This window comes from Condylura cristata, unplaced genomic scaffold, assembly GCF_000260355.1.
Source record: "Condylura cristata isolate star-nosed mole 26May11 unplaced genomic scaffold, ConCri1.0 scaffold00035, whole genome shotgun sequence".
NCBI lineage: Eukaryota > Metazoa > Chordata > Mammalia > Eulipotyphla > Talpidae > Condylura > Condylura cristata.
This window is the reverse complement of record NW_004567136.1, coordinates 528,895-536,475: the sequence shown is the minus strand read 5'-3', so window position 1 is coordinate 536,475 and position 7,581 is coordinate 528,895.

Genomic DNA, 7,581 nt, shown 5'->3' with positions numbered 1-7,581 from the left:
TGTTCCTTTGTCTTTTATATACCATAGATGGCTGGAATCATTAGGTATGTGCCTTCCTCTTCCTGACTTATTTCTGTTAGTATAATTCCATGTTGTCGCAAATGTCAAGCTCTCTGTGCGGCTGGGTACTGTTCCATTGTGTATACGCCACATCTTCTTCCACTTACTTGTTGTTGGGGCTTAGGTTGCTTCCAGAACTTGGCTATTGTAAACCACTATGCTACAGTGAACACAGGAATTCATATATCCTTTTGGATTAGTGTTTTTATTTTGGGGGGAAGATACTAACTGACTGCAGGGTCAGTTGGCTTGCTTTTTTGTTAAGTGGCCTGTGTTTACCCATTGGATCAACTCGTTGGATTTTGCAATCGGAAGATGGCTGGTGACTTCAAGAAGAGTTTCAATAAATCATAGGACCTCTTAGTTAACTGTCAGCTGTTCTTGCCAGTGGACACACACAAAAGACTCTAAATCATCACTATGGAGAGAGCGACGTGGGCTCAAAACCTGGCTTGGTGGCTTCCTGAGTGCCCTGGGGAAAGTTATCACTTGCTCACAATTTCAATTTTCATATTTTCAAATAAAGATAATGATAAGCACTCATTACTCTGAATGAGTAACCAAAATTCACAAGGTTACTCATTCAGAGAAAGCACTAAAACTGCATTATGATAAACAATTAGCACTGCTTTTCAGCATTTTATAAAAGGAGTATGTTGTTTCTTTTGTGACCTGACTGAACAGTTGAACCACATGGTCTACATTTTCTCCAACATGTACTATTATTCCTTGAAATTCATGTTCTCATCATTATGTGAGGTTTTCAGTGGCTGCTCCTGCAGCAACCTTTTGAGATTATTTGATTTGACCCCTAGATTTTCTCTCTTTCTCTTCTCTGTGCTGACCCAGATGTGCAATTCAGTCCCTTTTCCTTGATTACCACCCTAAATTTTGCTGTCATATAAAGCAATCAGAGATAACAGAACAATTAATGGATGAGAAGATGAGGACAGGGTCAATTAATCTGATGATCCCCATGAGACCTTGAAATGACATTTAACACCATAAATCCGAATATTCCACACTCCAGTTCTGACATTGTGTTATACTGTATCATTCTCTTTTTCTCTTCCTTCCCCTTCCCCAGTCACCAAAATTCCTGCTCATTTTTCCCCCTAGAGTGATTTAATGGTCTCATTATTTTCATGTTATCTGAAACTCCTGCTCTCAAGATCCAATCTCTACCATCAAAATGTTTAGCAAGAAGTACTCTTTTCCAAAGGAAGGTTTGACACTAGGTCCACTTGATGAACAGCATTTGGCAAACCGTAGCTCTTTGTTTTAGTGGGTTAAAATGCCTTAATTGTGGATGGGATTGACATTTCCTCATAATCTGAGTGCCTGTGCTTTCTCAGAAGATATCTTAGAACTTTGAGCTGGCTTTCTGATCAGTGGAAGAGAGATTTGGGGGTTCTTGGGGCCCTGCTGGGGTCACCTTCAGGGCAATGCAGGGTGGTGGAGAGGCGCTGCGGCCCTGTGATGACCTACTCTTCAGAAAGCCAGCTCCATTCCTGAACTGAGCCCTTGGGTTCTCCTTGTAATCTTGGTGCATTTTCTGCATGTTTGTTTCACTAAAGAAGACTTTGGAGTTTTCTTGACACCTTATAGTGAATTATCCTATTTTTGACTCCTGGGAGTATCTTTAAGTGATTTCTGAGTTCATTTTCTATAAGTCTTTGTATAAGTTTATCATGTGTATTTCCAGGAACCAGCCATTTCTCCAAAGGAACCCTGGTTCTATTAGTAGGCCCTATTTAAGGACTCACGCTGATGCTTGTGGTACTTATTTCTGGTAGACTGGTCACTGGTTCAAGGCTTTTTCAGTAGATTGAACTAAAAAACATGCATTTGAAAAGGATTAAATATTAAGCACATTATGAATTATGAACCTCATTCATTTTATGTTTGATATTGAAATCTTAGTTCCTAACCACATTGATATCATCGTTGATTTTCTCTTTCAGAATCCAATAGGAATTTATATTAACCATGTGATTACATGTTTGCAAGTACTTAGGAAGTATTTCTTTAGAAATATAGCATCAAATATTTCAGAGTCAATTAGAATAATGTTCTTTGTCTGATTGGGCCAATAGCTCACTATATAGTTACATTTGTTGCATTTTGCATTTGAATTTTTAGGAATGTTACATAATAGTGAAGAAAACTCTTTACAAAATCAGCTCTACAAAACAAGATAAATTCAGCAGTCTGTTCTTCACTTTCTTTTCCATCCCAGTCATTTTACTATTGTTGCTTAACTTATTCTTTCTTGTTTTATTTTAATGTAAACCAACATATTTATATACTCACATTCATCCACTGGGAGTATAATATATATACTTTTCTTCACCTTTCTTTTAACAGGATATATGGAGGTATATTCCAGCTAGGTATAGAGATGTACATACATTATTCCTTTTTTAACTACAAGGTACTGAACTGTGAATATATCACAACCAACCATTTTATTCAGCCAGTTTCCAGGGACAATTGGGTTATTTCCAGTCTTCTGTTATTACAAAGAGGGTTCCAATGATTAGTCTGTGTACACTTCTTTTCATTTTGCTACCTGAGATATGCTAAAAAGAAACAGGATTGCTTTGTCAAAGGATAAGTGCATAGGTAAGTTTGCTAAATGTTGTATCATTCCTCTGTTGGGGAGTCTTGTAGCTGATTTTATCCAACAAACTTGTTAAATCCTCTTACCAATTAAAATAACTAAGGGGTGACTTCTTTCCTGTTTTCTATGTAGTTATTAGCAAGTAATGGTGGTTTTACTTTTCTTGCATATTGGTGTCTTTTCTTTTTCTTGCCATATTGTTTACTGTGCACATGTAGAAAATTCTTTCAACATTTTGCTATTAGGTGTGATGCTTGCTATAAATGTTTTGAAATGCATTTCATTAAGCTATGAAGTCCTCTCTTTTTATAGTTTGCTAAAAGATTTTCTACATTTTTTTGGCAACTATTAAGATAGTTTTATCTATGAGATAGGTTTTAATAAGCATTTATTATTGTGGTGAATTTCATAGGTCAGTTCTCTAATATCTAATCTTTTATTCCCAGGATTAAATCTTTTTGGTCATGGCATAGTCTTCTTTTTGTATATTGCTGGAATTCATTTGGCTACTTTTGGGCTTAGTGAGCCTTTTTAAGGTAAATTTATTTGTCATTATCATCTACTTTATCATTTCTGCCTTCTACTTCCCCTGGATTATTTCTGTTGTGTTCTTAAAGATGGATGCTCATCTCATTATTTTAGAGACTTTTAGAAAATGTTAAAGTTAACTTAGGTTAATAGAGCACTACTTTGGCTCTTTCACAGCCTATATGCAATCTTTACATGATTTCAGATAATGCAAATGTTTCAGATAACATTTATTTTGTTAAAGATTTATTTATTTATGCATACAAGAACTGGGGTACAGGCCAGAGGTGCAGGGGGTTGAAAGGATTCACCAGAGAGACAGAGTGGGGAGCAGAACAGGTAGATGTACTGAAATACACTGTGAAAGGAGTAGCGGGTAGGTCAGGAGAGGTCGTCGTGCCATGGGTCAGCTCCCTGGCCAGGGATCAAACTCATGCTGCAGTACCTGGGGCGAGCTTCATAGTGTAGTGCTTGAATCAGTTGCACCACCAGGGAAGGCCCCCAGATAACATTTATGGAGCAACTTCTTTGTTCAGGACCTTTGATAGCAGTCAAGCTTTCCATTGCTCTGCCCTCTGCTGGCCAATGAAGAAAGCTGGATTTTTCCTACAGGCTTCTTTTTTTTAATTTGGTCTTTTGTTTTTTTAATAAAGTTCATTGTTGTATTTGAAGTACTATTGTTCCACATCCGTGCAGTGTTTTCGCAGTACAGTACTTCCCCCCTCTGGTGTGAGGACCATAGCAACCCCGCCACTGAAGCGCCAGTCCCTACCCCATGCTTTGTTAATATTGTATCTTGCACCTTACTTTTCTTATCTTCTTTTGTGTCTTGTTTCCCTTTGTCTCTCTCAGCTGCATTTTGGAAAATATTTTTTCCCTATCTAAAACTAAATTTCTATTTAGCTCTGTCTAATCTGCTGGTGTTCTATTCACTGATTTCATTTCGTTAATTATCTTTTATTCTTTTGATGTTCTTATTTAAAAATATCTTTGCAGTCACTTTGGGATATTTATTATTCCTAGCTCTATTTTCAGGTTTTTGAGGTCTGTTTTCTGTCTGTTGGTTTTGCTGGTTCTCACACATGGTACCTCATTTCCATGTAGTTTCTGTTAGCAATTTATTTTTTTGACCATTAAGTCTGGGAATTCTTTGAGTTAGGGACTGATATTAAGTTCCTTCAAATACCAAGCTGGAACCACTTTAAATAAATTTACCTACTAGGGCTTTGGGAGGCTACAAAGATGACTTGAATTTAGTCTGAAAACTTGTGTAATACCCTAGTTAATTACGTATTCTCAGGAGAATGTTTTTTCTGTCCCCAGCACTAAGTCTAGATAGGTAAGTCTAATATGCTTTCTGCAATTAGGGCTTATTTCTGGCTTACTCTAACACTCAATTATAACTCTTTGGAGTCGCTTTCTCATGCCGGTATTTCCTATCAGATTCCTCACTAAAGCTGGTCCCTCCGGTTCTAATTTGGCCTCTCATATCTTTGTGCTCAAAGCAGAAGCTCTAGTATTCATTTTCAACAGAAACCTAAGTGAAATCTGCATTTGCTTAACACCTAAGATTAGTGGCTTTACTTTATTTTGAGTCTGCAGATGTATTACTTAGATACCATCCAACAATGCCTTTCAAAGGAAAATTTTAGTATATATTCAACAATGTCATCACTCAAATCAGAAGGGCTGGCCAGGATCCCCAAACCTCTACTGCTTGAACAGAAGTTTAGCTTTTGGTTTTGATAGAAGGTGACTCAGTGACTAGGCAAAGTACCCATACTTTCCCAAGAAAATAATTCATATTCCACCCCCTTCCATGACATGCACCTCAGATGAAAGCCCAAACGGTAATGACCCATTTATAATACATCACTAGTGGTGGCATTTCTGGAGTGTTGCCCATCACAAGGATCTATTTTTCTAAGAGTTTCTCTTGAGGGTAGAGTGATTTGATCTTGTGTGATGGCTAAGATAACCTGATAAAACTCTTCCAGCTCAATGATAAAATTCCTGGGACCATTTAAGCCATTTAAGCATGTCCTAAAGAGAATAATCTCCAGGTTTGCCATGATTCCTCAAAGCAACACCTTAGTTGCCAAGAATAGCTCAGTACATTTAGACTTCTGCCCTCACCCTGTCTCTGGAGACTCAGTTTTGCAGCCATTCACAAGTTAAGAGCATGATTTATTCATCCCCCAATATTACGAGAACAAAAATGGATCGTGCTCATCTGAAATGCAGACATAATTGCACTCTAATTACAATTGGCCCTGTGATTTTTACCATGAAGCTTAAGTCCTCAAATGGGAGTTGGAAACATCTGAATTACAACAGCAATGAAACACTTTGCCCTGGAATTGAAATGAGGTTTAAAATACACACAAAGCAGAAGGGGAAACATGCCAGGAAGAAAATCTAGCTAATATCAAATTTCTTTCTCCCTTTCGGTCGAGATCTTCCTTCAGAGCATATGAAGGTTTGGCCATCGTAACTGCAGGTAGAGGAGAGAGGAGAAAAATTATCCTGTGCTCAGGATTTCCTTCAAGAGGTTAGAGGAAACTGGTGGGTCTTTCTAAAGGATTTTTAGGGCCACAAACCTAGCTTTGATTTATAGAAACAGCATTTGCTTGGCCCTCCCTGGTGGCACAGCAGGTTAAAGCACAGAACTAAGAAGCTAAAGCCACTTCTGCATGAGTTCAATTCCCCCCTGCCCTGGAGGTGACCACATCGCGTGGCAGACCTCTCCTGACCTGCCCACTGCTCCCCTCAGCAGTGTACTTCGTCTATCTGCCTGTTCTGCCGCCCACTCTGTCTTTGGTGAAGCCTCTTGCCGCCCCTGAGCCTCTGGCCTGTACCCCAGTTCTGTATGCACAAATAAATAAATCTTTAAAAAAAATAGCATTTGCTCTAGTGACAGTGGCACATCTCATTCTGGGGAAAAGTGATCTGTTGAAATGAGACACCAAAGATGTCACTGCATCCTTCTCGCCCTCAGCACTCTCAGCCACACGCTCAGGCTGCATCTCACGTTTAATCATTTCTCTCCCTCTCCCTCACACATATACACACACAAATTCAAAAACAAAAATGAAAAAACAGCCATTAGAAATACCTTCAGGAGTCTGTGATAGCTCCGCTTTCCACTGGGCTCTTCCGGTGCCCTATACTGTGATATCTTGGCCAAGTCACTCAATTTTCCTCCTCATCAGTTCACTCTTTTGCCTAACGATGGCCCTAGGTTGAATGCATATGAAAATAAAGCCCGTACAATGTTGGCATCTAAATACATACAGACATAGGTAAAGCCAGCTCTCTCTACACATCAGCGTAATGGCTTCATGTGTCTATTTTAGCAGAAATCCCAACTATATTCCCCCTCTCCTTTTACTCTCCATCCTGCTAATCAAATCCTTTGCAAGCTACAGTGTATGCTCTCTATCATGACAAAAAGTGGGAGGACAGCAATGTGTTTTTGTTCGTTGGAGCAGTGAATCTGGGGTACACTGTATTGAAGGGAGGGACAGGGCCCTCTTTTTTAGCTCACTTAGAATCAGATGACCCTCTCTTTTAGTCTTCGCTTTTATTCAATCTTAGTGTATTGGGGGAGCATTTGTTAGTGGGGCTGACTAAAGGGTAAATCTTATGATGAACCTTCCCGAAGGAAAGCCTCAACCAGCCTATTTAAACACTGTACCCTTCTGAGGGTCAAGGAGTTCTTTGCCTCTCTGTCTGGCACATGTGACTCCAGCACCTGGCCCTAAGTTACTGGGACTCTGGGGGTGTCTTCCCCAAAGTGGTATATCAGGCCAGAGTGGTATATCTACAGGCCAGGTGTATCTACAAGTTGTCACGTGGGTCAGACAACTCAGGTTCACCCAGGATGATGGTGAGTAACTGAAGTGATCAGCTCCTCTTAGTGCTCCTGGGCATGAGACAGACCCAGGGGTAGGTCCACCCAGAGATAGCACAGGAGCAGCAAGACCCGTGACAGGGGAGGTGATGCCTAAGTGAGAGGATATGGAGGAGGAGACAGTGGGAGCCTGTGGTGTCCCTGGGCTGCTGGCAGGCTGCGAAAGCCATTGCTAATTTAGAATGAATGTCCATTGACCTTGAACATTGAAAATTAGTTCTATTCTCATGTCACTTTTAGTAGAGTTGTTTCTTTAGAAAGCCACACCATTACTTCTACCTCAGCTCTTAGACTGTGCATTTTTTTTTAACACCTTTGTTGGTGGTTGTCCAGTTTTCCTCATAAATTTGTTACTGTGCTGTGAAAGAGTGAAAATTTGAGTATGGAAAATGCATGATATTAAAGTGTGAATTACTGAGACTTACAATGTAACAGCTTATCACCCTTCAGATACCAC